The 26,221-nt window shown below is 42.8% G+C and overlaps 1 protein-coding gene and 2 long non-coding RNA genes across 37 annotated transcripts in view; 2 read left to right on the plus strand and 1 right to left on the minus strand.

Annotated features, from left to right (window-relative positions):
• The window catches only part of WDR20 (WD repeat domain 20), an 89,778-nt gene that overhangs the window by 29,312 nt on the left and 34,245 nt on the right, over positions 1–26,221 (plus strand).
• Positions 1–26,221, minus strand: part of LOC144330405 (uncharacterized) — a 55,616-nt gene that overhangs the window by 28,883 nt on the left and 512 nt on the right. The window lies entirely within an intron of this gene.
• Positions 1,737–24,637, plus strand: LOC144330403 (uncharacterized). Of its 4 annotated transcripts, none has more exons than XR_013396560.1 (3): positions 1,737–2,344; positions 9,062–9,207; positions 22,657–24,636. It is a non-coding gene; the product is annotated as an uncharacterized LOC144330403 (long non-coding RNA). The 4 variants fall into 4 exon arrangements; XR_013396562.1 differs by having other exon boundaries at positions 1,738–2,321; positions 9,045–9,207; positions 22,657–24,637; XR_013396561.1 differs by lacking the exon at positions 9,062–9,207 and adding an exon at positions 3,441–3,576 and having other exon boundaries at positions 1,738–2,344; positions 22,648–24,636.

Genomic DNA, 26,221 nt, shown 5'->3' on the forward strand with positions numbered 1-26,221 from the left:
CTACGGGTGCCCACCACCACACCAGGCTAATTTTTTGTGTTTTTAGTAGAGACGGGGTTTCACCATGTTAACCAGGATGGTCTCGGTCTCTTGAGCTTGTGATCCGCCTGCCTCGGCCTCCCAAAGTGCTGGGATTACAGGCGTGAGCCACCGTGCCCGGCCTCCTTCTTATTTTTTTAGAGACAGTGTCTCACCATGTTGCCCAGGCTGGTCTCTAATTCCTGGCCTCAAGCTATCCTCCTGCCTTGGCCTCCCAAAGCACTGGGATAATAGGTGTGAGCCACCGTGCCCAGCCTAGATTCTTCTTAATATGCTGTTTCCTTTGCCTGGAATGTGCTTCCGTTCCTCACTCTCTGCCCCTTCATCTGTTTAACTCCTGCTCCTTGAAATCTTAGCTCATATGTAATTTTGTCCAAGCCTTTTACCCTGACCTTCAGACTAGATCAGGTCTCCATTATCCTCTACCAGGTTGCCTCTCTAGCGCATGCCACAGTAATAATTAAATAAGTAGAAATTGAAATGTAATGTCTTTTTACTCCCTACCCACCAAACTAGATTATGAACTATTGAGGGCTGATTTTATCTGATTGATTGCTGAACTCCTGTCTGTTCTGCATGCTAGCTCAGTGCCTTTGATGTATGATGATCATAAATATTTGAGTGAATGGATAAATATACAAGGGACTTTGTCATTTACTTATTGACAGTGGGCAGACTACTATGCTAAGCATATTGTATGCAGTACGTATTTGGTTAAATATTTTCGATGAACAGTTGTTTGCCTGATCTTTCTCATCTGTGTTTGGTGACATGATATATTTAAAGACCAGCAGGTGGTTATTTGTACCCCTCATTTCTCTCTACTGTATTTCTCTCTTCCCCCCATTTCCCATACATCTCCCATATCTTACCGTAGCACTGGTAGCAAACAGGTGCAGGCATGAAAGAAAGACCTGAGAAATCTGCCTAGTTTAGGAGCTTTTTTAGAAGGCGAGCCTGTTAATCATTCAAATCACTAAATCAATTTGCTGTGTGGGAATTTTTTCTTAATTGGCAGTAGTAAAAAGGAAAGGTTTTTCCCCCCCTAAATATAAAAAGAGGAGTTTATTGTAGAAAATTGGAAAACTCCAGGAAGAAAAGAACTCCATGTCCCACAGCTGTTAGTATTTTGGTATTTTTACCTGTTAATCTTTTTTTTTGGTGTTCAGTTATGTATTTTAAGCATAATTGAGGTCCCTAGTACCGAGTATTATGCCTGGCATGGTGTAGGTGCTCAGTAGTTAGAGAATGAACCCAAGTGTGTGTGTTTTCAAATTTAAAATGGCTGCAGCTTCCCAGTTTGGTATTTGGATGGGCATTGCTTTTTGTTGATGGTCTTCATAACCTGTTTTAGAGTAGTTGAACTTTCTATGAAGGTGTGACTTTTAAAAATGAGCCTGTTAGATCATTGTAAAAAGTTGTTTGGGTTAAATATTTTGGAGTCACCTGTGACTTTTTTTTCATGGTCTACTTCCAGTCCTTTCATAGAGCCTGTTGACTCTGCCTCTAAATATATCCAGAATCTGATCACTTCTGCTTCCACCACTGCCACCTTCGTTTAAGGAAGCACCGTCTCTCACTTGGATTATTACAGAGGTCTCCACCTGGGTGCCTGCCTCTATCCTTGCCTCTTACAGTCTGTTCTCCTGATGTCAGCCAGAGTGATCATTTAAACAGTATAGGTCAGATCATATTCTTCACTGCTTAAAACTTTCTAATGTGTTTCTATAGCGCTTAGAATAAGATCTGAATTGCTTATGATACAGTGCTTTTCCCCTCCCCAATTCCCCAGTGTGATTTGCTGCCACCTCCTCCTTATTTATTCGAATAACCTCCATTGCATTCTGTGAAGAGCAGCTGCACCCCTCCCCGCCCCACCTGCGGAGCCATGGTACACGCTCTGCTTAGAATCCTTAGTCCCTCTGCTTAGAATGCCCTCCACAGTGGCCATGGAGCTGGCTCCCTCACTTCTTCAGGTCTCTGCCCAAATGTGGTTCTGTTAAAGAAGCTTTCTCTTACCCCTACCCAGAAAGGCACTGCTATCACCTTTCCACCTCAGTCCTTCCACTCCCTTTCCTGACTGATTTTTCTTCATGCTCCTTGTTGATGTTCATTTTGTTGCCTGCTTACTGACTAGTCCCACCTAAAATCTACAAGAGGAGGACTTTATCTGTCTTTGTTGCTGAGATACCAGGGTCTAAAACGGTGCCTGAAGCGTATAGAATTCAATAAATATTGGTTGAATGGGTAGTGGATATTTTTTGAGGTGAAGCCTTGCTCTTGTTCCCCAGGCTGGAGTGCAATGGTACAATCTTGGCTCACTGCAGCCTCTGCCTCCCGTGTTCAAGTGTTTGTCCTGCATCAACCTCCCAAGTATCTGGGATTACAGGCACCTACCCCACGCCCAGCTTATTTTTGTATTTTTATTAGAGACAGGGTTTCACCATGTTGGCCAGGCTGGTCTCGAACTCTTGACCTCAGGTGATCTGCCCGACTCGGCCTCCCAAAGTGCTGGGATTACAGGTGTGAGCCACCATGCCCGCCCTTTCTCAAGTAACTTAGTGAGAAAGTCTGCATTGGGAATTAGGTATTGTGACATCTCATAGGCCTATTTTATTTTTTGATAGGTAATACGTTCACATGGTTCAAAATTCAGAGAGCATGCAATGAAGTGTCTCACGCTCTGCCCTCCGGCGCCCCCTGTCCCCTCCTCTGAAGTGACTAGTGTTAAGTTATTGTGTGTATTTCCAGAGATAGCCAATGTTTTAATACACAAAATTACAGATACAGTCTTTCCTCCTTTATAAAAATGCAAACTTTAGCATCTGCACTGTTTTACACCTTGTTTTTGTTTTGTATACTTCGGGGATTGTTCTTTGTCAATAAAGACATTATTGTGTAAAAGCATCTTTAATGCCTGTACAATATCCCGTTGTGTAAATTTATCATAATTCTGCTTTTGATGGACATTGATGTTTCTAGTCTTTAGCTCTTACACACTATACTGCAATAAATCACTTTGTACATACATCATTTTGCCTTGTTGCTAGTATATCTGAGGAATAAATTCTTGTGAGGAATTGCTGGGTGAAAAGGACATGTGTTTGTAATTTTAGAGACATAGTCAGATCGCCTTCTAAAAATTGTACCAATTTTTACTTCTGGCATAGTGTATTGTTATTTTGATCTTTGCTAACTTGACAGATGAAAGATGGTATAACACTATAGTTTTTTGGTGTTTCTTGTGCTATGAATTAAGCATCGTTTTGGATATTTAAGAGCCATCTGTATTTTCTATGAGTTGTTCATGTCGTGAACCCACTTTACTAGGACTCTGGTCTTTTTTTTTTTTTTTTTTTTTGAGACGGAGTATCGCTCTGTCTCCCGGGCTGGAGTTGCAGTGGCCGGATCTCAGCTCACTGCAAGCTCCGCCTCCCGGGTTCACGCCATTCTCCTGCCTCAGCCTCCCGAGTAGCTGGGACTACAGGCGCCGCCACCTCGCCCGGCTAGTTTTTTGTATTTTTTAGTAGAGACAGGGTTTCACCATGTTCACCAGGATGGTCTCGATCTCCTGACCTCGTGATCCACCCGTCTCGGCCTCTCAAAGTGCTGGGATTACAGGCTTGAGCCACCGCGCCCGGCCGACTCTGGTCTTAAAAAAAAAATTAACTTGATAGGAGTTCTCTTTTATGATTATAAAATTTTTAATGTTTAAATTTTTTTAGAGATGGGATCTCACTGTGTTGCCCAGGCTGGTCTGCAGTCATTCCACCTCAGCCTCTGAGCAGCTGAGACCGTAGGCATGTACCACCATGCCCAGCTTTTTGTACAAATTAGCCCTTAATCTGTGATCTGAGGGACAGACATTTTGTTCCATTTGTCAGTTGTCTTCTGATTTTGCTCATGGTAGTTTTTTCCTACATAGAAATTTGCTTTTTTTTTCCTTTATTTTTCTTCTTCCTCCTCCTTGGGAAATTTCATTTTTTTTTGTAAGTAGTAGTATTATTTTTTGAGATCGAGTCTTGTTCTTTCGCCCAGGCTGGAGTACAGTGGCATAATCTGGGCTCACTGCAAGCTCCGCCTCCAGGGTTCACGCTATTCTCCTGCCTCAGCCTCCTGAGTAGCTGGTACTACAGGCACCCGCCACCACACCTGGCTAATTTTTTGTATTTTTAGTAGAGACGGGGTTTCACCGTTTAAGCCAGGATGGTCTCGATCTCCTGACCTCGTGATCTGCCCACCTTGACCTCCCAAAGTGCTGGGATTATAGGCATGAGCCACTGCACCCGGCTGGGAAATTTCATTTTTTTATAGACAAACATCTATAAAACATCTTCTCTTAGGTTTTGATTCACACCTAACCCTCCTAATATTTTTTTAAAAATATCCATAGTTTCTTATTGTACTATTTCTTCTCTCTCTCTGGTTTTTTTTTTTTTTTTTTTTATAAGGAGTCTCACTCTGTCACTCAGTCTGGAGTACAATGCTGCGATCTCGGCGCACTGCAACCTCCGCCTCCCAGCAATTCTCCTGCCTCAGGCTCCTGAGTAGCTGGGATTACAGGCATGCGCCACTATGCCTGGCTAATTTTTGTATTTTTAGTAGTGACGGGGTTTCACCGTGTTGGTCAGGCTGGTCTCAAACTCCTGACCTCGTGATCTGCCTGCCTCGGCCTCCCAAAGTGCTGGGATTGCAGGTGTGAACCATCACGCCTGGCCTCTCTCTCTCTCTCTTTTTTTTTTTTAAAGAGACAGGGTCTTGCTTTGTTGCCCAAGCTGGAGTACAGTAGTATAATCATAGCTCATTGTAACCACAAACTCTTTGGCTCAAGGGATCCTCCCACCTCAGCCTCTTGAGTAGCTGGGACTATAGGCATGAGCCACACTGTTGGCTCTTCTTGTACTTCTGAGGTTTCATTTCGTACATGTGATTTCTTTTTGATACTGCTGAGATTTATTCTGGTATACATTGTGAGGTGGGGTTTCACCCCATTTTTTAAAAAACATTTTTAGGATTTCTTGATCTTTTATGTCTTGTCTGGAGAGTGATTTTTCAGCTGTTTTCTGCTAAACTGTGAGTGGTATAGACCAGTTAGCTATGTCCTGTGTACTTTTCAGTTTAAGACATGGTTGCCTTTATCTTACCAAAGATCTTATCTTTTGTTGTCTTAAAAATAACGATGGAAATACAGCCTATTGGGGAGTATTGTTTTAAAACAGGTTTTATAGAATTTTCAGTTGGTAAAGATTGGTAAGATTAGTAATAATAGGTACGATAGGTAATTAACTATGCATTATATTTAAGGAATGTGTTTAGTACGTTTTATAATGCTAAAGAAATAAGGGATTTTTCTGTTTTTTATTTATTTTTATTTTTTATTTTCTTGGAGGCATCCTCGTTCTGTCGCCCAGACTGGAGTGCAGTGGTGCGATCTCAGCTTACTGCAACCTTCACCTCCTGGGTTCAAGTGATTTTTCTGCCTCAGTGTCATGAGCAGTTGGGCCTACAGGCTTGTGCCACCACGCCTGGCTAATTTTTTGTATTTTTAGTAGAGATGGGGTCTCACCATGTTGCCCAGGCTGGTCTCAAACTCCTGAGCTCAGATAGTCCACCCACCTTGGCCTCCCAAAGTGCTGGGATTACAGGTGTGTGCCACCATGCCCAGCCCGTGTGTGTTTTTTTTTTTTAATATTATTTATTTATTTTTTATTCCAATAGGTTTTTGGGGAACAGGTGGTATTTGGTTACATGGATAAATTCCTCAGTGGTGATTTCCTAAATTTTGGTGCACCCGTCACCTGAGTGATGTACACTGTACCCAATGTGCAGTCTTTTATCCCTCATTGCCCTCCCCACTGAGTCCCCAAAGTTCATTATATCATTCTTGTGCTTTTGTGTCCTCATAGCTTAGCTCCCACTTATAAGTGAGAACATACGATGTTTGGTTTTCCATTCCTGAGTTACTTCACTTAGAATAACTGGCCGGGCACGGTGGCTCACGCCTGTAATCCCAGCACTTTGGGAGGCCGAGGCGGGCGGATCACAAGCTCAGGCGATCGAGACCATCCTGGCTAACATGCTGAAACCCCGTCTCTACTAAAAATACAAAAAATTAGCTGGGTGTGGTGGTTGGCGCCTGTAGTCCCAGCTACTCGGGAGGCTGAGGCAGGAGAATGGCATGAACCTGGGAGGTGGAGCTTGCGGTGAGCTGAGATCATGCCACTGCACTCCAGCCTGTGCGACAGAGTGAGACTCCATCTCAAAAAAAAAAAAAAGAATGGTCTCCAGCTTCATCCAGGTTGCTTGGAATGCCATTATTATTATTATTATTATTATTATTATTACATTTTCTTTATCCACCTGATTGATGGGCATTTGTGGTGGTTCCATATTTTTGCAGTTGTGAATTCTGCTGCTATAAATATGTATGTGCAAGTGTCTTTTTCATATAATGACGTCTTTTCCTCTGGGTAGATACCCTGTGGTGAGATTGCTGGATCAAATGGAAGATCTACTTTTAGTTCTTTAAGGAATCTCCATGCTATTTTCCATAGTGGTTATACTAGTTTACATTCCCTGTGTTAAAAAGCTGTGTTAAAAGTGTTCGCTTTTCACATCCACACCAGCATCTGTTATTTATTTATTTATTTTAAATTTATTTTTTTTTAATTGAGATGGAGTCTCGCTGTGTCGCCCAGGCTGGAGTGCAGTGGCACGATCTCCGCTCACTGCAAGCTCCGCCTCCCAGATTCACGCCGTTCTCCTGCCTCAGCCTCCCCTGTAGCTGGGACTACAGGCACCAGCCACTGCACCCGGCTAATTTTTTGTATTTTTAGTAGAGACGGGGTTTCACCGTGTTAGCCAGGATGGTCTCGATCTCCTTACCTCGTGATCTGCCTGTATTGGCCTCCCAAAGTGCTGGGATTGCAGGCGTGAGCCACCTCTCCCGGCCGCATCTGTTTTTTTTTATTTATTGTTTATTATTATTTTTTTGAGACACTCTTGCTCTGTCGCCCAGGCTAGAGTGCAGTGGCGCAATCTCAGCTCACTGCAATCTCCACCTCCCAGGTTCAAGCGATTCTCCTGTCTCAGCCTCCCGAGTAGCTGGGACTACAGGCGCCCGCCACCACGCCTGGCTAATTTTTTGTATTTTTCGTAGAGACAGGGTTTCACCATATTAGCCAGGATGGTCTCGATCTCCTGACCTCGTGATTTGCCCACTTCAGCCTCCCAAAGTGCTGGGACTACAGACATGAGGTGCCCAGCATTTTTTGATTTTTGAATTATGGCCATTGCTACAGGAGTAAGGTTGTATCATATTGTGGTTTTGATTTGCATTTCCCTGATAATTAGTGATGTGGAGCATTTTTTCATATGTTTACTGGCCATTTGTATATCTTCTTTTGAGTATTGTCTGTTCATGTCCTTAGCCCACTTTTTGATGGGATTATTATTATTATTATTATTATTATTATTATTATTTTCTTGCTGATTTGAGTTTCTTGTAGATTCCAGATATTAGTCCTTTGTTGGATGCATAGTTCGTGAAGATTTTCTCTGCAACCCTGTGAGTTGTTTACTCTGCTGATTATTTATTTTGCTGTGCAGAAGTTTTTTCATTTAATTAAGTCCCATCTATTTATCTTTATTTTTGTTGCATTTTCTTTTGGGTTCTTGCTCATGAAATCTTTGCCTAAGCCAACGCCTAGAAGAATTTTTCGGGTATTATCTTCTAGAATTTTTATGGTTTGAGGTTAGATTTAAGTCTTTGATTCATCGTGAGTTGATTTTTGTATGAGGTGAGAGATGAGGATCCAATTTCGTTCTTCTGCATGTGGCTTACCAGTTATCCCAGCACCATTTGTTGAATAGGGTGTCTTTTCCCCAGTTTATGTTTTTGTTTGCTTTGTCGAAGATCAGTTGGCTGTAAATATTTGGGTTTATTTCTGGATTCTCTGTTGTGTTCCGTTGGTCTATATACCTGTTTTTGTACCAGTACTATGCTGTTTTGGTGACTATAGCTGTATAGTATAGTATGAAGCCGGGTAATATGATGCCCCCAGATGTTTTTCTTTTTGATTAATCTTGCTTTGCTATGTGGGCTCTTTTTTGTTTCCATATGAATTTTAGGATTGTTTCTCCTAGTTCGGTGAAGAATGATGATGGTATTTTGATGGGAATTGCATTGAATTTGTAGATTGCTTTTGGCAGTAAGGTCATTTTCACAATACTGATTTTACGCATCCATGGCATGGGATGTGTTTTCATTTGTTTGTGTCATCTATGATTTCTTTTAGCAGTATCTTGTAGTTTTCCTTGTAGAGGTCTTTCACGTCAGTGGTTAGGTATATGCCTAAGTATTTAATTATTTTTTTGGAGCTATTGTAAAAGGGGTTAAGTTCTTGATTTGATTCTCAGCTTGGTCGCTGTTGGTGTGTAGCAGTGCCACTTATTTGTGTTCATTGATTTTGTATCCAGAAACTTTACTGAACTCATTTATCAGATCTAGGAGCTTTTGGGATGAGTCTTTAGGGTTGTCTAGGTATATGATTATATATCATCAGCAAACAGCAGCAGTTTGACTTCCTCTTTACTGATTTGGATGTCCTTTCTTTCTTTTCTCTTGTCTGATTGCTCTGGCTAGGACTTCCGAAACTATGTTGAATAAAAGTGAAAGTCAGGGCCGGGAACAGTGGCTCATGCCTGCAATCCCAGCACTTTGGGAGGCCAAGGTGGGCAGATCACAAGGTCAGGAGATTGAGACCATCCTGGCTAACACGGTGAAACCCCGTCTCTACTAAAAATACAAAAAAATTTAGCCGGATGTGGTGTTGCACACCTGTAGTCCCAGCTACTTGGGAGGCTGAGGCAGGAGAATCGCTTGAACCCAGGAGGCAGAGGTTGCAGTGAGCCAAGATGGCGCCACTGCACTCCAGCCTGGGCTACAGACCTGAGAGTCCCTCCTTTTTTTTTTTTTTTTTTGGAGACGGAGTCTCGCTCTGTAGCCCAGGCTGGAGTGCAGTGGCCGGATCTCAGCTCACTGCAAGCTCCGCCTCCCGGGTTTACGCCATTCTCCTGCCTCCGCCTCCCGAGTAGCTGGGACTACAGGCGCCCGCCACCTCGCCCGGCTAGTTTTTTTGTATTTTTTAGTAGAGACGGGGTTTCACCGTGTTAGCCAGGATGGTCTCGATCTGCTGACCTCGTGATCCGCCCGACTCGGCCTCCCAAAGTGCTGGGATTACAGGCTTGAGCCACCGCGCCCGGCCGAGAGTCCCTCTTAAAAAAAAGTGAAAGTGGGGCCGGGCGTGGTGGCATCCCAGCACTTTGGGAGACCAAGGCGGGCGGATCACGAGGTCAAGAAATACAAAAATTCATGCCCAGCTGAGGATTTTTACATCTGCGTTCATCAGGGATATTGGTCTGTAGTTTTCTTTCCTTTTTTTTTTTTTGGTTATATCCTCTCTGGTTTCGGGTATTAGAGTGATACTGACTTCATAGAATGATTTAGAGAGGATTCCCTCTTTATCTTTTGTAATAGTTTCAGTAGGATTGGTACCAATTCTTTTTTTTTTTTTTTTTTTCTTGAAATGGAGTCTCGCTCTGTCGCTCAGGCTGGAGTGCAGTGGCGTGATCTCAGCTCACCGCAAGCTCCGCCTCCGGGTTCACGCCATTCTCCTGCCTCAGCCTCGCGAGTAGCTGGGACTACAGGTGCCCGCCACCTCGCCCGGCTTTTTTTTTTTTTTTTTTTTTAAAGTAGAGATGGGGTTTCACCGTGTTAGCCAGGATGGTCTCCTGACCTCGCGATCGCCCTCCTTGGCCTCCCAAAGTGCTGGGATTACAGGCATGAGCCACCGCTCCTGGCACAAACCAATTCTTTGAATGTCTGGTAGAATTCGGCTGTAAATCCACCTGGTCCTGGACTTTTTTTTTGTTGGCAATTTTTTTTTTTTTTATTACCATTTCAGTCTCACTGCTTGTCATTGGTCTGTTCAGAGTTTCTATTTCTTCCTGGTTTACTCTGGGAGGGTCACATATTTCCAGGAATGCATCTGTCTCCTCTAGGTTTTCTGGTTGGTGCACATAAGAGGTGTTCATAGTAGCTTTGAATGATCTTTTGTGTTTCTGTGGTATTGGTTGTAATATCTCCCGTTTCATTTCTAATTGAGCTTACTTTATTTCTAAGTGAGCTTATTTGGATTTTCTGTCTTAGATTTTCCTGTTTTATTTGAATGAGTTATGTTCGAGATCTTTATCCTGGAGGTTGCAATTTTTTTTTTTTTTTTTTTTTTGGGTGAAAAATCAGACCTTAGGCCGGGAACGGTGGCTCACACCTGTAATCCCAGCCCTTTAGGACGCTGAGGCAGGCGGATCACCAGAGGTCAGGAGTTTGAGACCAGCCTGGCCAACATGGTGAAACCCCGTCTCTACTAAAAATACAAAAATTGCCGGGCGCGGTGGCTCACGCCTGTAATCCCAGCACTTTGGGAGGCCGAGGCGGGCGGATCACAAGGTCAGGAGATCGAGACCACGGTGACACCCCGTCTCTACTAAAAATACAAAAAATTAGCCGGGCGCGGTTGTGGGCGCCTGTAGTCCCAGCTACTCGGGAGGCTGAGGCAGGAGAATGGCGTGAACCCGGGAGGCGGAGCTTGCAGTGAGCCGAGATCGCGCCACTGCACTCCAGCCTGGGCGACAGAGCGAGACTCCGTCTCAAAAAAAAAATAAAAATAAAAAAAATAAAAAATAAAAATACAAAAATTAGCTGGGCCTGGTGGCAGGTGCCTGCAATCCCAGCTTCTTGAAAGGCTGAGGCAGGAGAATCGCTTGAACCCAGGAGGTGGAGGTTGCAGTAAGCTGAGACCACGCCATTGCACTCTAGCCTGGGCAACAAGAGTGAAACTCCGTCTCAAAAAAAAGAAAAAAAAAATTCAGACCTTGGTGATGACCTTGAGCAGTAGGATAGAAATAACTCCCACATGCTTAGTGTTCCAATAATGGAACACTAGGCATAAATGGGTTAATGCCTGGTAACATCAAGTTAATACACATTGGAGTGAAAATGAGGCTTGATTCTCATCTGGCTGTATTTCTCATAGCCAGCAGACTCCCCTCAAAGGGCCATCATCTTGCAGAATGGAAGTTTCCGTAGTTCTTGGCTATAGTGATAAGTGGGTGTTTTTGTGTCATCTGCATCAGAATCAATGATGGTTTTTCACACTGCTTTTGCTGTTTGCTTCATATTTCCATGCCTTACCTATTCTTTGTTTGCAGTTGCCAACCATTTCTTTTTTTCTTTTTTTCTTTTTTGAGACGGAGTTTTGCTCTTGTTGCCTAGGCTGGAGCGCAATGGCGCAATCTTGGCTCACCGCAACCTCCGCCTCCCGGGTTCAAGCAGTTCTGCCTCAGCCTCCCAAGCAGCTGGGATTACAGGCACCTGCCACCACGCCCAGCTAAATTTTGAATTTTTAGTAGAGATAGGGTTTCTCCATGTTGGTCAGGCTGGTCCTGAACTCTCGACCTCAGGTGATCCACCTACCTTGTCCTCCCAAAGTGCTGGGATTACAGGCATGAGCCACTGGCCACCTTGCAGTTACCATTTCTACCATGTGGCTAACTTGCCTGAGATTTGTAACAGTTCACTTTACTGATGACATCAAATCCAAGCTAAGTCTAGTAAGTTACCCTATCAGTGCGTCTTCAAAATCTATCATCATTTCTCCTGATGAGATTCTCCCATTCAGATATCGAACTAGCTGAGCTAAGACCATTGTTTTCACACACTTGTTTATCTGTTTGTCTTGCTCTTTTCTCAAGTGCCTTCCCACATATTTCTACTTGCCAATGCCATTGCCCCAGTATTTTACTTCTTACATTTACAAAAACTGTGAGACTGCAGGAGCTTTGAAAAACATCAGTATTTGTCCCAGCGTTACTAAGCAAAAGGGGCTTGCTGTCCGATGTGCCAGAAGCCTATACTGTGACACTGGGTTTTTCAGAAAGTTTTCTCAAAACCCAGTGAAGGGAGTCTCCTAGCTGTGAGAGATGTAGCCAGATGAGAATCAAGCCACTGGGTTCTTGAGTATTTTCTCAAAAATTTGAGTATTTTCTCAAAAACCCAGTGCGTGGAATTGGCTTTCTTGTTATTGCAAGTCGACTCACAAGGAGACAGGTTCAGCTCAAATCTGTCTGTCTGTGCTGGCTTTAAGGCAGTACCTTTATTGGAAGAGCTTTAGGGAGTGGCTTCTGGGAGTAGCAGGTGATTGATATGAGGAAAGGGGTGGTCTGGAAAGTCTTCGGACCTGTGCAGTTATCTCTTCATGCCTCCTCGTGGGTCCCATGTGCAAGTTTGGGGGAAGTTAGTATGAAGCATGTGGCCGAAATTTAAACTTGTTCTACACAAACTCCAATCAGCTATATTGATTCCAGCCAATTTTAGCCCGTTGTGTTATGTGTCTTACAAGTGGAGGGCGTGTCAGTGAGTTGTTTCTTTTCTTGTCTGAGATCCTGCAAACTCGAGAATTTCTGTTAATCATTGGTGTCTTTAACTCTCAGGGGCATGGTTTCACCAGTCCAGAAGGATCCCTGTGCCTTGTCATCCTCATTTTTTGTAATGTGAGTTTGTATCTTTTGTAGGGTGGTGGAGTGTTCAGGATCTGTGTATGTGGGGTTGAATTGTTATGTGGCCAGGTGCAGTGGCTCATGCCTGTAATCCCAGCACTTTGGGAGGCTGAGGTGGGCAGATCACCTGAGGTCAGGAGTTTGAGACTAGTCTGGCTAACATGGTGAATCCTCATCTCTACCAAAAATACAAAAATTAGCTGGGCGTGGTTGCATGAGCCTGTTGTCCCAGCTACTTGGGAGGCTGAGGCAGGAGAATTGCTTGAACCCCGGAGGCAGAGGTTGCAGTGAGCCGAGATCATGCCATTGCACTCCAGCCTGGGCTACAGAGCGAGACTCTGTCTCAAAAAAAAGTTTCGTTTGTGTGTTTTCCAGATCCTCAGTGAGTTCCTTGTAGGAATGGACCATGTTTGTGTACCTCTTCTCCCTCTCTTCCCTTACACCAGTAGTTCTCTTAGGCCTGGTCCCTGACCAGCAGTATCAGCGTCCCCTCAGAACTTGTGACAGTGAAGATTCTGGGTCCCTGCACTTGAACACTGAGTCAGGACCTGTGAGAGGAGAGCGGGCCCAGCAATCTATGGTGTAACTGCCATGCTAGGTAATTCTGATGGGCTAGTTTGAGAACCACTGCCTTATAGGATCTAATATAGGTTTACCTCACAGCAAACACTCAGCTCACTCACTAATTTGTAGACTCTACTAATCACTGCTGATTTGTTTCTATCTCATAGCTGCCATTTACTGAATAGTTACACTGGGCTAGGCACTGAACTAGGTGCTGTGACATGCATTGTCCCTTATGATCTCACAGATACTTTGCAGAAGAGGGAGTGGTGCGTCCCACTTTATATAGAGATGAGAGAGGGGAGTCTTTGAGGGATGTAGTAACTTGTCAAGGCTACACAGCTGGTAAGTGGCAGCAGGAGATTTCAGCAAGGCCTGTCAGACTCCAAAGCCTATGTTCTTTCTAGTACCCCACGCTGCTTTTCACGTAAACTCTCGCTCCCAGAAAATTCATGTGTCTGTGTGGCTGTCATGTGGTTTTATAATAAATGGTTGTAATACCTATATTTCTATATTTTTCTCATCGTATACTTAAACCACCCACTAACCAGCAACCTTTCAGTTTTTTTAAAAAAGACTTTTCCATTTAATAATATTCATTTATTTACAGTGTGTCAGAATTAGGAGGTATTATGAAAGAGGCCTTTGAGAACATATTCTACCCTCTGTATTTTCACAGGTAGAGCCATCATATGTGCTACTTTATCTTTGTCTCAGAAATTAAACTTTCATTGAGGTGTAAATTGGCATACTACACAGTTCTGACCTCTAAACTTCTTTTTTTTTTCCCTAAAAAAAAAAAAAGAAAAAAAAAAAAAAGGGAAATGAGGTCTCACTGTGTTGCCCAGGCTGGTCTCGAACTCCAGGCTCCAAGTACTCCTCCCATCTCAGCCTCCCAGAGTGCTAAGATTACAAATGTGAGCCACCACGCCTGGCCTGAATTTATAACTTAAAAACATTATGCTACATCAAGTTCAGTAAAATCTTAACTGATTGGAAAGAGTAATTTTACTAGTTTAACTTTGCCCTTCCTCACCCCCTCATTTTCAAATCCCTCCCCTCATATTTGTACATACATTTTCCAACAGGTGGCTAAATATTAACTTTTATTTTTAAAATGCCTTGTAAGGAATCAAATACTTATTTCCATGCTAACTCACTGTAGTTCTTGGTTTGAATGCATTTAAAAAATGTAAATTGATACTATTGATAACGATAACAGTTACGTTGGTACGGTGGCTCACGCCTGTAATCCCAGCACTTTATGAGGCTGAGGCAGGCGGATCACTTGAGGTCAGGAATTCAAGACCAGCCTGACCAACATGGTGAAACCCTGTCTCTACTAAAAATGCAAAAATTAGCTGGGCGTGGTGGTAGGTGCTGTAATCCCAGCTAGTTGGGAGGCTGAGGCAGGAGAATCACTTGAACCTAGGAGGCGGAGGTTTCAGTCAGCTGAGATTGCACCACTGCACTCCAGGCTGGGCAACAGAGCAAGACTCTGTCTCAAAAACAAAGCAACAACAATAATAATAATAGTAACAGCCAGTATTTACATAGCAGTTACTTTGTTCCAGGTATGATTCTGATCACTTTACATATTTTAACTCCTTTAATCCTTGAACACTGCCTATAGCAGGGTCACTATTTTATTATCCCCATTTTCCCATTTTGTGGAAGTATTGGTACATAAAAGCAAATAGCTTGTTCAGGCTCACAGGACAGAATCTGAAGGCATCCTGGCTCCAGAGTCTCTGCTCTTAACCACTCTTTAGAGTGCCTTGCACATTTTCAACCAGACCTTTCTCTATATAACATATCACTTTACACTTTTAAAATAGTGTACTATTTATTGCAACTCCTGGGTTCAAGGGATCCTCCCGACTTAGCCTCCGGAGTCGCTTGGATTTCTGCTTGGGGTCAAGAATTTTGTAAGAATTTTGTGAGAGTGGGGCAAGTACTCAGGCTTGCTGTGGGCAACAAGAAAAGTGGGGACGTTGCGTTATTTTGGATCTCTTCATATTTAAAAATAAATCTAGTTGTAGTACACTACACGGAGGAGAGATCAGATCTTTCTGTGTCACTTGAGAGATTCCCTTTTGGTTTGTAGCCACAGCTGCTGTCTATGAGACCTGCTGGTATTTGGAGCTTTACCCTTCGTCATAACCATGTGTACTAGCAAGCTGAGGGGCTGGCCTGCATTTCTTAGCTTTCCATATCTATGTACCCTAGTTTAAAAGTGCTGCCTGTTTCTGCCATCCTTGTCTTTGCATACAGAATTTTGCATACATCTTTGCTGACCAGAGTTTTATTGATGAGTATTTGACTGCACGGCAAAGGGATGATTTTCCTGAAGGTGGCCAAAAGATTTGGAAAGAGCTGTGGATGTGGGCTTTGGCATTAGTTCATCAGTACACATTCAGCTTGAGAACTTTGAATTATCAAGAGGCAAACAGCTCATGTCTTCCTGTACAGCTGCTGTCTCCTGAAGAAGGCTGTCAGCATTCAGAACGTAACTTACGAACTGTAACCAAAGGAGTGTCATTTGGTTTATCCTAAATTTAATGAGTTTGGGAAAGTCTTCTGTAGTTCATCGCAGTGTGTTATAAATAATAGAATAGTTTCAGGTTCTGTCTGGTAGTTACTGTCTGATGTGGAAGCAAGAAGACCACAGGTGAGAGGAGAAGACGACTGAGAAATGAGGGCTTTGGGTTAGGTTACCTTAGTGCTTTTCCTAGTTTCCTGGGCATGGTGCACTTACAGTGAATGAGACCAGAGCTCCGAGTTGAGCTGCTGTGTTAATTGGTTGTATGATTTTAGGCAGTTTACTTCTTTGGTCTGAGTTGCAGCATCTTGAGAGCAAGTGTGACTTTTTTTTTTTTTTTTTTTTTTTAATGACCATTCACCTTAGGTGACTTTTTAAAGTGCCACTCCAGCTTTGTCTATTCTCTGATCCCCTGATGTAAGACTTAGATTACCTACATTCATGTAAGATTTTTGTATATTATAATTATATTACAGAATTGTTCACACTGGGAAATGAGTTGCTTCTGTAGTCTACTTCTTTGGTAATAGCTTTATATTTAACTTTTAGCTAGTAGTTGCAAAATTTTAATTCCGTATATTACATCATATGAGATTGCAGTGCATTATACAAGATCATGAGTGGTAAACTTAGCATAGAGCATAGTCTAGCACATGTGGAATTGTTGACAAGTGTTAACTTTTGGATTATGGTTGATTTTAGCCTTCAGTGTGGAACTTCCTATTCAGTTGTAAGTGGGTTGGCCTGCTAACCTACATTTTAAATACAGCACTGTCCCGACCGAGATGGCGAGTACACCTCCTTTCCCTTTCAGCGCAATGTTTTTATTTCAGGTCTCAACATTTTAACTTCTAAATGCTAAAAACATTACTGAATACTTGAAAACACATTTCACTGTGTAACCCTTTTAGCTGTTTCCTTCTGGATTAAGGGTAGTGTAGGATTCAGTTTTCCTAGAATCTTTAGAAGACTGTAAAATTGGTGATAAATTCTCAGTTCAGTTCCTATGAAAAAGATGTGGATTCATATTATAAATATACATTAGAGAAAAAATAGGGAGCTAAACTTGGAACAGATTGGATTTCCCAAAGAGGACTCTGGGGAAAGCTATCTTTATTTGCCACTGTAGCAAATTAAGAGCACACAGTGAGCTGTTCTAACGCTGAATGCTATTTGAAGAATAAAACGAAAGAACTAGCCATGGCTTCCTCCTCTGTTGCCTGAATGGTTGGCTTCTTTAAGTAATTTTCCTGGCCTTTCTTCTCTCATTGAGTGATGTCACTGATGCCACAGAAAGATGAGTAATAGACTCCTATGGTCTTAATTGGTGTGAAACTTTATGATTTGACTTGTTTGAAATATATTATCACCTGTTGATGATCTATCATTCCCATTCATGCATTTGCTCAGTGTTACAGTAAGCTTCCTTTTATTGTAAATTTTACTGTTTATCAAGTCACAGATTTTTCTGTGACCCTAATACCAGGCTATGACATGCTTTTAAACTACTAGAATAATTTTGAAATAGTTTTAGTAGTTTTTTTTGGTTATTTTTTTCTATTAAAAAATTATGTAAGCAATATATGATTATTGACAAAAAGGCAGAAAATATTATCTAAATATTACCCACTCTTTTAAAAGTAGGCACTTTTGATATTTTGGTGAATATCTTTTCAAACTGTTTTCTTTGCAAATATGTACATGTAAATAAATATATGGCCCAAACAGAATTAGACTTTTTAAAATTCCATATATATTATATATATATATATATATTTTAATAGAGACATTTTACCATGTTGCCCAGGCTAGTTTCGAACTCCTGGACTCAAGTGATCCACCCTACCTTGGCCTCCCAAAGCGCTGGGATTACAGGCGTGAGCCACTGTGGCCGGCCTGTACTTTTAGTGTAGAAATTTAGCTATAGAAATTTTAGTTATAGAAATTTCCCAGTTTATACAGAAGTAGAGAAAATAGTATAAAGAACTTTCATATACCTGTCTCCCAGCTTCAACAGTTAATGACGTATGGTAAGTTTCATTTCATGTATTATCTTATTCCCATTGGATTATATTAAAGCAAATCCCAAACATCATGTCTTTTCTTCTGTATTTAAAGAAACTTTTTTTAATAGAAATTTTTATCTTTTTTGCTATGTCGGCCAGGCTGGTCTCAAACTCCTGCCTTCAATCAATCCTCCCAACTCGGCCTCCCAAAGTGGGAGGATTACAGGCACAAGCCACTGTCCCTGGCATCCTGTATTCTTTTTTTTAAGAGTTTGGGTCGGCCGGGCGCGGTGGCTCAAGCCTGTAATCCCAGCACTTTGGGAGGCCGAGACGGGTGGATCACGAGGTCAGGAGATCGAGACCATCCTGGCTAACACGGTGAAACCCCGTCTCTACTAAAAAAAATACAAAAAACTAGCCGGGCGAGGTGGTGGGCGCCTGTAGTCCCAGCTACTCGGGAGGCTGAGGCAGGAGAATGGCGTAAACGCGGGAGGTGGAGCTTGCAGTGAGCTGAGATCCAGCCACTGCACTCCAGCCTGGGCGACAGAGCGAGACTCTGTCTCAAAAAAAAAAAAAAAAAAAAAAGAGTTTGGGTCTTATGTTTTCCATGCTGGCCTTGAAAACATAGTGAAAGAAGTTTGTATTTGAACACAGGCTGTTCCTTGACAGATGTGTAAGTATTCTTTATGGTTGATTTCTTGACTTATGAAGGTCTTTTTCTTGTATTTAATCTAGTTTAAAAAAATCTTAACTTTTTTTTTTCTTTCATTTTAAAAATTTTTTTGTAGAGACAAGTTCTCACTATGTTGCCCAGGCTGGTCTTGAACTTCTGGACTCAATTTATCCTCCTGCTTTGACCCCCTAAAGTGCTGGGATTACAGGCATGAGCCGCCATGCCCGGCCCTTTAAAAAAGAAACAGGCCGGGTGAAATGGCTCATGCCTGTAATCCCAGTACTTTGGGAGGCCGAAGTGGTCAGATCACTTGAGGTTAGGAGTTCAAGACCGGTCTGGGCAACATGGTGAAACCCTGTCTCTACTAAAAATATAAAAATTAGCAAAGTGTGGTGGTGCATACCTGTAATCCTGGCTACTTGGGAGGCTGAGGCAGGATAATCACTTGAGCCTGGGAGGTGGAGGTTGCAGGGAGCTGAGATGGCGCCACTGCACTCCAGCCTGGGCGACAGAGTGAGACTCCATCTGAAAGAAAAAGAAAAAAGAAAAAAAAAAAGAAAGTTATGGCCTAAACATATTTTTAGGTTATTTGAGGATATTAGACATATATGATGAATGACTAACAGCACAAATGCCAAGTGAGTAGTTGCAGTGATGAACGAATGCTGTTGAACTTCCGATGAAGGCGAGATCAAAGCTTTTCCTCACACTAGTATTTAGATCAGCTCTCTGTTACCCGAACTGATTTGAGGCTGTATTCTTCAGCTGATGCCTGGTTGGATCAGAGATTATTTGAATTACAGAAGCCAAGTCAAGCATTTTGGCCACTTGTTTTTGTAGCTGATCTTCATTAATGTTTAAGATAAATGTTCTCTCACTCTAACTCTTTTGCTTCCTATTTGAAACACAACAGTGCACTATGTCCAAAATGCTGTCGTCTGATGTAAAATTACTGGTACATGTGTCGTTTATTGAAATTTTATACATTACAGATTCAGTAGCTTATTCTAGCTGAAGTTGGGTGATTGAAAAGGGAGTAACAGCTAGATATGGTCAAAGGTGAAGTCGTAAGCATTGTGAATTTTGGGCAGATCACCACCTCTTCCTGGACCTCAGTTTCTCTGTAGGATGAGGAAATGGAAGTTTGTAGACCCTCTGCACAACTGGGGACTTAGGGCCTTTTTCACTTAGGATGGGAGCTCTTCTACCGATTATTGCTTATGTTACTCAGCAACTTGAATTGGAAATTTAAAATCACTTATGTGCTCTGCTGAATATAATGAGCCCATGGATGGTCCAAAGGTTAGAACAACAACAGTATAGTAGTTAGGCAGCACATAGGAATCACTCTCTGCTCTGTAATGCTCTTTAATTTACCAGTGTTGTCTCAACACTTTCAGAAAGGCATAGAATTCTCCCTCCTATCACTGTTTAAAAATTTTTGTTCTAAGAATTTGAAATCATCTTTTGCAGAAATGAATGCATCTTGCCTTTTCGTTAGTGTGAGATACTGGTATTCCCTTTGGAATGGGAATGCGTATTCCTATGCATATTTAACAGAAGGGTTCAATAAAAATAGGTCATTTGAATATGTCAGCATTTTAATGTGATGAGATCTAGTGTTAGGATGTGTGCAAATTGAATTTAGCTTGATGTTTATTCATAGCTTTTCTTTAATGAAGAAATCAGTATTTCATTAGCCTAAGGAAGCTTCACAACAGCCATTTGTGGTGACTTGCCTCACGATAGGAGATCTAACCGTACGTGGAGTACAGCATCAGAGAATGAAGAGCTGGTAAAGATGTTGCAGTGTAGCCGTTTTTAAGTTCATCTTTAAGAAGCTACTGTGAAGGAAGAGAAGTAGATTTTAATAGCTGGCAGTTTCTAAATGATAGGCTGCCTTAGGAAAAAGTGACATGTGAGAACAACAAAAGCTTGTTATTTTAGCAGATGCTTGACTGAGGGTGCTAGGCCAGGGAAGATGCTGCCACAGAATGTCCGCCCTGTGCTTGTTCCTGCTTTCCGCTGGTGGCCACCCTCTCCCCACCCAATGCAGAGCTCCAAAGGAGGGGCTTTTGCTGGCCCCTGGGAGAAGCTGTCTGATGAGCAGCAAGCAATTCCAGAGATTGTCGTTGTGAAATTTTTACTTAACACACGTTACATACTTTGTAACTGTGTGTCTCTTTTCATTTTGGGATGACATGAAGGTGATGTTCCACACATCTTACATCTTGCTATTTGCTGACGTTTGACTCGTCCTGCCTGCCTCCCCTCTGTCTAGTTCTCTGTGCCACCTCCCAAAGCCTTGCTGTGGCTAAACACAGCCCCTTGAACGTGGGTGGCCAGGGCTCATTCCAGGTCAGAGCCCATCAGAAGCGCACTAGAGACAACACACCAACGGTTGGTCTTTAGTGAAGGGGATTGGTTTGGAATGCCAAGCGAGTGTGGGCTGTACTAGTATGTTTGAGAATGAAGGGGAAGAATGGAAACTAAGAAAGAGAAGCTACTGTTTTGTTTCGGAAGATTATATTGGAAGGAAAACCTGCTGAAAGTGGGCTTCCACTGCTGGTGTCCTTCTCCAGGAAATTTAGGTCAGAAAGAAACATTTCTGTTTTCCTTATGTCTATTTCTTTGAAGGTATTAATGAATGATGAGAATTTTCAAAGCCTGTATGATAAGTAGCAAGTCCTTATGTATTCAGAAGGAAACTAATGTTTTCTGAGTGCCTTTTAAGTGCCAGGGATTCTCCTGGGACTTATATTATTTCACTTTAATAAAATAATGCTGTGAGGCAAATGATTGAAAAGAAGAAGTAGATCTGGAATCTGGGCCACGCTGAGAGAGGATGGAATATTTGAGTCCCACTTCAACAAGCCTAGGAACATGGAGTCACACAGTGATAGAACTGTAGAACTAGGTGCCACCTCACATATCTGCTGCAACACCCCAGCAGTAGAAGGCGGTGCAGTAGAAGGTGCATGGGCTGGAATTTTGATGGCCAGACTCTACCAGTAGGTTCCTCTGGGTGGCTGTTTCTGTTTTCTTGTTTATAAAATGGGGGTGACAGTTGTACCTACTGCATAGGTTTGTAGCGAGGTTTCAAAAAACTGATGCATGGAGGTGCTTTGTAAAGTGTAGTGATGTACTAGTATTTACTGATGGAGACTATTTGCTTTCATGGATGGACACCCAAGAAGGCATTTATTGTTAGCATTTTGGTCAGCAAAATAATTATCAAGATTGCGCCACTGCACTCCAGCCTGGGTGACAGAACGAGACTCCGTCTCAAAAAAAAAAAAAAAAAAAAAAGATTGTATGTTTGCTTTTATATACATTTGGCTGTAGGTCTCTTGGTTTCTATCACTTTACTATTCTTTCCCTCCATTTTCAGAATTGTTTCCTTTCTGTGACAGATATTCAATGATAACCTTCTGTGTGCCAGGCCCTCTATTAGATGTTGGAGACAGGGAGGTGAATAACAGATAAATTCTTGTCCTTTTTGAAATGAAACACTTGAAACTGTACAGTTTGTTTTATCTGTGGGCATAGGTGACCCAGGCCTAACTGACTTCTTACGTTTCTGACATACATATATTTTAAACAAGTGTTAGGCTCTTTACATATTGTTAATGCCAACTGTTCAGATATTTTGGTTGTAACTATTGAATTAAAGAGATCAGGAGGAGCATGGATTGTGTGGGTGCTTCCATAAGATAAACCTGGTTTTGTTGCCCCTTCAAGGGCAGCGGTGGGACTGTGGAATTGGCATCTGTGTGGTACTCTGCAGCTGATTGTTACTTGAACATTAAACTGTTCACCTACACTGAAGTGTGGGCAGTTGAAGATGTTTGAAAATCACTGTGTGGTATTTTTGCCATTAGATCCACCCAGTTGTTTCCCATTATGTTGAAGAAAATTTTGGTTAAGTAGTTGAACTTTGTTCAAAAGGTGAGTATCAGCTCTGAGTGGCCAAGGTCTCTCTTCATCTTCAGTGTCTCCCCCCGACCCCCCACCCAGGTTTCACCAGGATGACAAGCAGATGTGGTCCAGCCCCAGGCCCTGGAGTGTGGACTAATCAATCCCTAACAGGCACTAGCAGCTCCAAGCCTGACTAGGTTAAAAGTTCCACCAAGGGCCGGGCACGGTGGCTCACACCTGTAATCCCAGCACTTTGGGAGGCCGAGGCAGGCGGATCACGAGGTCAGGAGATTGAGACCATCCTGGCTAACACGGTGAAACCCCCTCTCTACTAAAAATACAAAAATTAGCCAGGTGTGGTGGCAGGTGCCTGTAGTCCCAGCTACTTGGGAGGCCGAGGCAGGAGAATGGCATCAACCCTGGAGGCGGAGCTTGCGGTGAGCCATGATGGCGCCACTGCACTCCAGCCTGGGCGACAAAGTGAGACTCCGTCTCAAAAAAAAAAAAAAAAGTTGCACCAAAAAAACCCGTGGAACAGTCTTTCCTATGTGGTTTATTTTGGATCTGAAGTTTTAAGATAGGCCCCTAGTTGTTCCACTTCTTTTCTAGTGGGTGATCCTTTGTGGCTGTTGGAAGTAATTTCTTGGTCACTTTTGGTCCCTGTTTTGGTTGTCTGAGATGTGGTCAAGAGGAATGGTAGCACTACAGTCGTTCTCTTCTGATTTTCAAAATGGCTTATGGCAACCTTTGATGCTGCTCAGACTGCTCCAGCTAGTTTAGATTAATTCATTCAGGCTGTCAGTGACTCAGCAGCCTCCTGGCTTCTTTCTTGTTTTTAAAAGGAGCTGGACTTTCACAATATATGGAATATAGTTAACATATTGCAGCTAATAAGTGTGGCACATAGTGCTAGGCATCAGTGAAGGGGACTGGAAGAATGTCACATAGGCTAGGGGGGCCCGGGGGACATGACATCTCTGCTTTTGTGAATATGAGGGTAGGGGATGTTTTCTAGGTGAAAGAAGGAATGGCAGGAAAGGCAAGGTGTCAGAAGCACAGGCAGCAGCCAGGGTTCTTTGGGGTAATGTGTGTGGAGGGACGGGGGTGATAAGGCCACATTGGGCAGCCTGTGAGTGCTAAGCTGTAGGCCCTGCAGAGCTGTGGCAATGGTGGAGTCGGGGAGTGACCTAAGGCTTCCCGAAGATGCATCTGCGAAGTGTAGGCAGATTGCATGGGATTAGAAATGGGTGGAAGGAGACTGGCGCAGAGCTAGAGAGGCTGAGCTAGGCTGGGGAAACCCAGGCTGGATGAGGGCCCTGAAGCTGTCCTTTGGGCAGGGGTGCCAGGCTGGGGACCCAACAGAGCGCCAAGTATAAGGCTGGTTGGGGTGGGGCTTAAGGATGGGAGGAGTGGACTGAGGAGGTAGAGAGGTAGAGAGTGCTTTGGGTGTAGGCCAGGTGAGTTTCTGGTCTGCCTGCATTAGGCATTTGGTAGCTATTAGCTATGCCAGTAAAAGGATCTTTTACTTTTCTGGCAAGACTCTGCAAGACCAGTTCTCTCTTAGGTGATTCTCAGGTGGGGATGTGAAATTTAGGGAAAATAAAACTACCTTTATTACCTACACTGTCTCCACCTGATTCATTTAAAATTATATCTAAGATTATAATTTGACACACATTTTTCAAAAGAGCTCTGAGATATTTTTCATACCACCTCAGATGCTTCTGGGCACTCAAGAGTTTTATCAAGTAAAACTTTACCAGGCCCATGTGATGTGATGTGGCTGTTGCCCGTGATGCCACAGGCTTCCCAAAGCCCTACTGAGGCCCACTAAGTTGGTGGGAACCAGGCTGCAAGCTCTTTGCCTTTGGCGGAATAGCCCCTCGCAGGTTCAAGTCCTTCCTCCACATTTCTGTCCACTCAGCAGCATTCCCAAGGGAAGAGTGAGCAGGCAGGGCTGTGGTGAAGGCATGAACTGGAACTGGAGGGTTTCTTTTGCAGACCCTTTGTGGTACTGGACAGAAATTCCTCAAGGACCTATAGGCTCATTAGTGCCTTGCTGAACTAACCCAGCTGACTCTGAATTTCAGTAGTAGTATTCCAGAAAAATTAGTTAGGCATGGTGGCACACACCTGTGTCCCAGCTACTTGAGAGGCTGAGGCAGGAGGATCAATTGAGCCCAGGAGGTTGAGGCTGCAGTGAGCTGTATTTGCATCGCTGTACTCCAGTCTGGGCAACAGAGCAAGACCATGTTTACCAAAAAAAAAAAAAAAAATTCCAGATATTTTAAGAATGAAAAGTCTAAGGAAGGCCAGGTGTGATGGCTCACGCCTGTAATCCCACCACTTTGGGAGGCCAAGGCAGGCAGATCACTTGATGTCAGTTCGAGACCAGCCTGGTTAACATGGTGAAACCCCGTCTCTACAAAAAATACAAAAATTAGCTGGGCGTGGTGGCACGTACCTGTAATCCCAGCTACTCGGGAGGCTGAGGCAGGAGAATCACTTGAACCCAGGAGGCAGAGGTCGCAGTGAACCGAGATCTCACCATTGCACCCTAGCATAATAGAGTGAGACCTTGTCTCAATAATAATGATAGTAATGAAGAAAAAGAAAAAGTCGAAGGAAAAGAGAAGTATTACATTTAAAAATGTCTACTTACTGATCAAGGCTTTGATAACTAGTTGTTTCTTTAGCAGGAATTTTAAAACTGTCACTTAAAATTTTTCTATTAAGTTGAGAACTTAGTAAGTATGATGAGACTGTCAAATTATTTGTAATCAGTAACTCCTTATGCATACTCGTGAGCATAATGATAAAATTTAAACTTTCCATAGAAAAAAGAAACAGTTGTGGTTTAATATATGCTACAAATACTTAGCATCTGTGGCAGGCTGGATACTCAGCTGGGGCTGGAGACCAAATACCCGATTCTTAAAATGGATAAGAATGTTTAATAAATCGGTTCTTCTATAAATTCATATTTATCTGTCAGAATCTGAGTGGAAAAAAACTTATGTTGAAGAACTTAGTTAATTGGTAATAGTTAGGATGCAAACCATTTTTTGAAATCCCAAAGTCTGTAGAGTCTATCAGAAAGCTGAAAAAAACTAATTTTATGGAACTATACAGTGGTAACTGTTTAATAAAGTTCTCCTTAAAAGAGTTTTTGTTATTTGAATTGATTATAACAGACATAAAACAATTCTGAAGTCATGTAAGTGATTAAATATTAAATGTTGTGGAACGAATTAAGTACTTGAGAATTGTTGGGAAAATCCTTGCTGTGGGTGGTGGGACTTGAACTGACGGTCAAGATTCCTGGGGAGGCAGGCAGAGGAGACTGTCCCTACCAAGAGGGTGACTTAATGAAGCCAAGAAAGAGGGGATGTATGCTCAGGCCAGTGTTCATGAGTTGTGTGGAGGGCCAGTGAAGGGTGGAGAGGCAAGATTGTGTAGAGCTGATAAGAGCACAACCTCGTGACCCGGAACTTCCTTCCAGGTCCCTCATCAGTGTAATGTGGAAACATTAGTACCAGCTTTGAGGGGTGACTAGGACTGGATTGGATGATGAGTGTAAAGTTCCTGGTGCAGGCCTGGCACATAGAAAGTGTTGACTAGGCCAAACGCGGTGGCTCACGCTTGTAATCCCAGCACTTTGGGAGGCCAAGGCAGTTGGATCACCTGAGGTCAGGAGTTTGAGACCAGCCTGGCCAACATGGTGAAACCCCGTCTCTACTAAAAATACCAAACAACAGCAACAACAAAAGAAAAAATTAGCCAGGTGTGGTGGCAGGCTCCTTTAATCCCAGCTACTCAGGAGGCCACGGCAGGAGACACTTGAACCCGGAGGCAGAGGTT

Source organism: Macaca mulatta, chromosome 7 (genome assembly GCF_049350105.2).
Source record: "Macaca mulatta isolate MMU2019108-1 chromosome 7, T2T-MMU8v2.0, whole genome shotgun sequence".
In the NCBI taxonomy this organism is placed as follows: Eukaryota; Metazoa; Chordata; class Mammalia; order Primates; family Cercopithecidae; genus Macaca; species Macaca mulatta.